The sequence below is a fragment of the Zingiber officinale genome, chromosome 9B (genome assembly GCF_018446385.1).
Source record: "Zingiber officinale cultivar Zhangliang chromosome 9B, Zo_v1.1, whole genome shotgun sequence".
NCBI lineage: Eukaryota > Viridiplantae > Streptophyta > Magnoliopsida > Zingiberales > Zingiberaceae > Zingiber > Zingiber officinale.
This window is the reverse complement of record NC_056003.1, coordinates 46,080,184-46,086,339: the sequence shown is the minus strand read 5'-3', so window position 1 is coordinate 46,086,339 and position 6,156 is coordinate 46,080,184. Positions and strand designations below refer to the sequence as shown.

Here is a 6,156-nt window from a genome sequence, read left to right as displayed (position 1 = left end):
ACATGGGCCGAATCAGAACGTTATCATCAAAATATATCCCTAAGAAATTTTTGATTAATCTTGTTGGAAGAAATTTATATTGAGTTCCAAAATCGTACCTAAATTATTTTTTTCACATGCCCTATTTTTTAATTGAATTAAAGTTTTTTTCTAATGCTTTCAAATAAATTTCTTTGCATGATTTCTGTTAAAAATTAATTAGAATTTATTTTTTTTTTCTGAGAAAGAGAATTTCATTACTCATCTATGGAAATTTTTTTAATTTTTTTGACCATTATATTATTTCTCTTTGAATTTTTTTAACAAATTTATATTTCTCAAATTTAAAATATCTCGCAGTATTATTTTCTACAAAATTCATTTTTTTGTGAAACTTTATCATTTTTTTATCTAAGAAAATTTTTCTGAATTTTTTTTGATTGGTGAATTTTCTATGAATTAATTATCCAAACACAAATTTTTAAATATTAAAAATTCTCAAAAATTTATTTCTTGAAAATTTATTTTTCCTGTAAAAATGCAGGCTCTATTTCACTTTGAAAAAAAATTTCACAATTTTTTTGAGCTTGGAAACTATTTTTAAACATTTTTTTTTAAAATACAACTTTTTGTAGAAAATATTTTATTTCTTCTTAAATCAATTTCATAATTTAGTGATTTTGTTTAGCTTTGATTATGTCGGTTTTACCACTACAAATATTTTCATAATTTTTCCATAATTAAAGATATTTTTTAAATTATTTTTTTTCCAAAATTGATTTATAAATTGTAAAAATCTAGATTTTTCAAAATTTAAACTTCATGATTTTCTAGATGAAAGTCAATGTTGTGTTATCCCTTAGACTTTGTTTTAAATTTATTTCAAGTTATGTTCACAATTTACCCCTATTTTTAATGTGATCAAAGGGGAGAAGTAAAGGTTAAATCTAGGGGGAGGGCAATATTTTGATTTTTGCACATTTTTTTCTTAAATGCAAAAATTTATACTTGCTATTTTTCCTGTTATCTATTTTTAAGTTTACCCTAACTTAACTTGGGTTGCTCATATCAAAAAGGCGAGATTGTAAGTACCCCGTGGTAGTTTTGATGTGATCAACCAAGTCAAGTTAGGTCCTGTTATGTTTTGATGCCATGTGTCTGAGTGTGCAGGAACTTTGGAGTACAGGAGGTCGAGCGTAAGACACAGCTAGCGAGAAGGATGCCATAAGAGAGAGTCAATGGGCTTAGTGCCTCCGAGGGATGAGGCGCTACAGAAGAGTACGCTGGTGGACAAGAAGGAAGCACACAATGGTTCTGAGGGACGAGAAGCCAGAGTGGAAGGTTGCTCAAGAAGGCTAGAAAATGAGTTCGGGTGAGCCCTATTCCGGATGGCCGAAATCACCCAAACGAGCGGAGCCAAAGCGTAAGATGGGCAAAAAGTCAACTTGCTATTGACTGTAGTCTGGGCGCCTGGAGTCTAGGCACCCGGAGTTGGTCCGAGTGCCCGGACCACTTCGGGTGCCAAGGGCGCCCTCGACTGTGGATCAGATTTAAGCGGGTCCGGGAGCCCGGAGCGGGTCCAATCGCATGGACTAGAAAGTTTATCAATATGCCACCTGTTGGGATCCAGTGCGATGTGGATAAAGTTTTATCCACGTCCAGGTGCTTGGAGGCGCCTCGATCAAGACTATATATAAAGCCCTGATTCCAGTAGCTAAAGACATCACTTGTAAACGATTTTTCTTTTGTTTAGATTTGTAATTGAGTGCTTTAACTACTGTAAAAAGCTTCTCCACCTGAAGGAGATTTATAGTGAGCTTTTAACGTCTTGGATTAGCAATCCCCTGATTGCAAACCAAATAAATGATTTGCCTCTTCTTTCTTTTTGAACAAGTGATTTATTATTATTTTCAAAGTCGAGAAAGGTGTTTGTTTTTATTGTGTAGGGCAATTCATCTCCCTCTTGCTGGCCACAAGGGACCAATAGTCTCATGGCGGTGGGAGATGATTGATGGCGGCGTCCTCTTCTCTGGCAGTGGGTCGATGGCTGTTGGCACGTAATCGTGCTAGACCGGACAGGGACGACAACAATAAAATCAATGTCGATGGGCTAGAATCCTTGTTGCTGGCAACGGGCAGTAGGTCTGACAATAACTATGTTCTAACACCTATAATTGATGGCCGAAACAGTAGCATAGGGCAGCAAGAAGAGCTGCCAGGGGCTAGGAGATCGCGACAGTGAGCTAGGAGAGCCCTTTCTCCTTGTTGTCCAACGTCCTTCGTGGCTACTGGAAGGCAAGTGGCCGGGAGGGAGTTCAGTAAGAGGTGTTCAAACTCTTGTGGCTGTTTGCATGGACAGTGGCACCAACAATCAATGCGTAAGGGCGACACTGATCGCTCGCACGACTTCGAGCGGCAGTGAAGAGGAGCGGTGATAGCTAAGGCATTTCGGTAGAGGTTATATCTTTGTCGGAAGACTGTCGAGGATACCAAGTCCTTGGCGACGACTACGGTAGTGCGCTACTTAGGTCGCTAGGACAACGATGAATAGGGAAGGAGTTGGACAGAAAGCATGCATCGGCCAAGGGAGGTGGCAGCGGGCTCGTGTGGGTAGCTACGACAACGAACTTGGTTCGCGTCGCCCGCGTCGATGCTCGGGTGGGAGGAACAATGACAAGCATTTAAAAATTAAAACTTAGGTTAAACTAATTAAAACCTAAGTTTATATTTCAATCAACTCACACTTTAATTGGATATTTTAAGTAGGCTTTATATCTTACCCATTTATCCCTATAAATCTAAAATGATTTCTTTAAAATCTAAAAAAATTCAATAAATTTTTATAAATTCATATCAACTTAATTCCTAATAAATTATCCACTAAAGTATATTTATTTTTCTTAAAATAATTTAATTATTTTAAATTTTAATTATTTTAAATCTTTATCTATATTTTTAGTATATTATAAGCATGGCTTTGAAGTGGGGGAAGACATAGCCAAAAAGGGGCTTAAAATCTCTATTGAGTCGTGGCATGACTGTGCTCTATGGCACGAACTGACCATGTTAGACCCTGTTGTTGGTATTAGGTGCACAATATTTAACTCATAGTTTTGATATATGACTAAGGCTGAAGTTTGGTTAGTTATGATCAAACTAATTGTGTCAAGTTTGCAAGTGCAAGTTACTTGACATATATTGAAGTCTTGGTTTTGAACCAAATAGTGACTGAGTCTTAATGGAACTTGGCATTTGAAGTTCTGATTGGGAGTCAAGCATGAGCTAAGTCTTGGTTGGAGACCAAGCAATAAATTTCTATCTAGATGCTAAGTGAATCAAGTCCAAGTGGTTAAGGCTTGACAGACAAAGTCCTAGCTGGAGGATAGGTGAATCATGTCCAAGTGGTTAAAGTTTGATAGATGATGTGCGTAGATTATATACACTTTTATGCATACTTTGACGCACATATACTTGTACTTTATTCATATAATGTATGCTTATCGCACCCTATTTCATTATAGTGTCATACTTCCATTATATTCTATTCGGAGATATGCTCTTTGCTTGTTTTGATTGGTAAGACGAGATTTGGAGCAAAAACGGAGCTTAAATGAAGTCTAGAGCTTCTAAAGTGTCACGGTCATGCGAAAACTAAGTTTTTCCAAGTTCTGGCCATGTGGAGACCACATGGCAGTGTGGGGGGGTGCGTTGAGGCCGTGTGAATGTCACATGGCCGTGTGGAATTTTCAGCACTGCAGACCAAAAGTATAATGGATATAACTTTGTGTTCAGTTGGAGTTTTGGGCTGTTCTTTATACCAATTTGTAGATGACTTCAATATCTACAACTTCGATGAAGACTTCAACTAGAGAAAACCCCATCTTGATGGTGTAAAAGATGTTGCAATGAGACATACTCATGCAGAGCCATGCTAAGGGCCATGCAAGGGGTGTGTGAGCTCCACACGACCGTGTGAGCCACATGGTCCATGGCTGTGTGATCCACACGACCATGCAATATTTCTAGAGAGCAAGATGTTTCAGGCCATGTGATTCCACACGGCCATGTGGTTTTGGCAGAGAAGAAAAATAACATGGCTGTGTGAGCCACACGACCATGTCACACCTCCAGAGAAGAAAGTGTACATGGCCGTGTGAAGGCCACACGACCATGTCACGGGCCGTGTGGTGCCCTTGCCTAGTCTATAAAAGAGGCTCTTCCCCATTACTTGGGGAAGGGTTCTCCCCCTTGGGGGAACCCTAGATCTTCCATCTTTCGCCGATCTGTCCACCTCTGGAGCAAGGATTGCATCCAAGAAGACCAGCGCTACATGGATAAGCTTTCTCTTCTCTTCTCCTTATATTTTGAGTTGTAGATTGCTTTATGTCTTGTTTCTTGGTTGTATTCTCTTGCAATGGGGTAGATCTCTAGATCTAGGATGCAGGGAGTATTTGTGATGTGATGGATGATGTAAAAATATGTAGATTTTCCATGATTCTATTCAATGACTTGTTGATGCCTTGTTCATGTTTGATGATGATGTGTGTGTGAATGCTTATATATATATCTTTTTCATGTTTTATCAAATAGTTGTGTAGAATTGTTAATCCCATAAGAGGGATACACTAGATTGTATGACCGAGGGGTGTCGTGACAGGGCTGCCCCGCTAATGGACGTCTAGGGTATCACCTTGAAAGGAGAAGCAAATCTCCACAAGGAAGTAGGGGATCAGGCGTAATATCTTTTTCTATTCCTATGTTATTGTGTGTTAGTGTGTTTCTGTGTTGTATGACCGAGGGGCATCGTGACAGGGCTGTCCCGCTAACGGACTTCATAGGAATCACTTCCATTTAGTAGCATAGGACATGGAGTAGGAGATCATGCCGTCTTATCCACTGCACGGGAGAGTCTACAAGAGCATGAACATAGAGGATAGAAACAAAACAATCTATGAAACATCGCCTAGCATTACAAGGAAACATAAATCCTAGAATCTATCATCCTCCATTCACTACGCTCATTCTATCTCTCTACTCTCTCTCTTTTCTCTTCTCTTTCTCTTTAGAGTTTGTTAACAACTTTAGACTGTCTAGATAATTCGCCGTGTGAAGTTAACTAGTGCTTAATCAATAGTTCTTGTAGATTCGATATCTTTTTATTACAGACTAAGTAACCGTACACTTGCGGTGCGTAACAAGTTTTTGGCGCCGTTGACGGGGACTGTTTTCGATTAACATTAGTTGATTAGCATATGAGTTACTCTAGACTTTTTTTTCTTTTTCTTTTTGCATTTTCTTTCTTGTTTTCATTATGCACTTTCTTTCCTGCAATTTAAATTTTGCATTTTCTTTCTTGCTTTTATATAGCATTTTATTTCTTGTCTTTAATTCTTCATTTTTGTTCTTTCTCATAATTTTTCTTAGATATCCATGAGTACTAACATATCAAGTAGGCCCTTAAGAAATTTTTCTGCACCCATTTCTGTAAGATTTTTATCTCCCATTGTGCAACCTTATATTGAAGTTGAAAGTTTTCAACTAAGACCCAGAGTTAATTTTCATGATACAAGGTCATAAATTTGGAGAAGTATCAGAAAGTCCTTATCTGTACCTTGAGACATTTCTAGAACTTTGTGATATGGTGAACTGTGAAGGAGTGTCAGCGGATGCAGTTCGATTAATGACATTCATTTTAGTATCAAGGATAAAGCAAGGACTTGGTTATATTCTCTCTGTCCTCAAAGCATCACAAGTTGGAAACAATTGGAGAAGCAATTTCTGAATCATTTTTTCCCTCCAAGTAGAACAATTTATATGAGGAATTGCATTACAAATTTTGCTAAGGCATATGGAGAATCATTATTTGAAACATGGGACAGATTCAACAGTCCACAAAGACAGTGCCCTCATCATGGTTTGGAAAAATGGCTAACTTTGCACATATTCTATAGGAGAATTTCTTTTTCAGATAAGTGTTTGTTAGATTCATCAGCTGGAGGTTCTTTTATGGACAAGAGTGTAGATAAAGCATATACGTTAATTGATCAAGTGACATTGAACCTCCATGAATGGTCGAACAAAAGTTGAATGTGTTGGTCCCCTTGGAGGCCGGCAAGAGGGGAGGGGTGAATTGCCCTACAAAATAAAACTCGAACCTTTCTCGGATTTCAACTATAT

General features: G+C 38.1%; 1 non-coding gene across 1 annotated transcript; it reads right to left on the bottom strand.

Annotated features, from left to right (window-relative positions):
* Positions 1-5,791: 5,791 nt before the first annotated feature.
* LOC122025911 lies at positions 5,792-5,897 on the bottom strand. The gene has a single exon (XR_006123924.1). It is a non-coding gene; the product is annotated as a small nucleolar RNA R71 (small nucleolar RNA).
* Between the last annotated feature and the right edge of the window lie 259 nt (positions 5,898-6,156).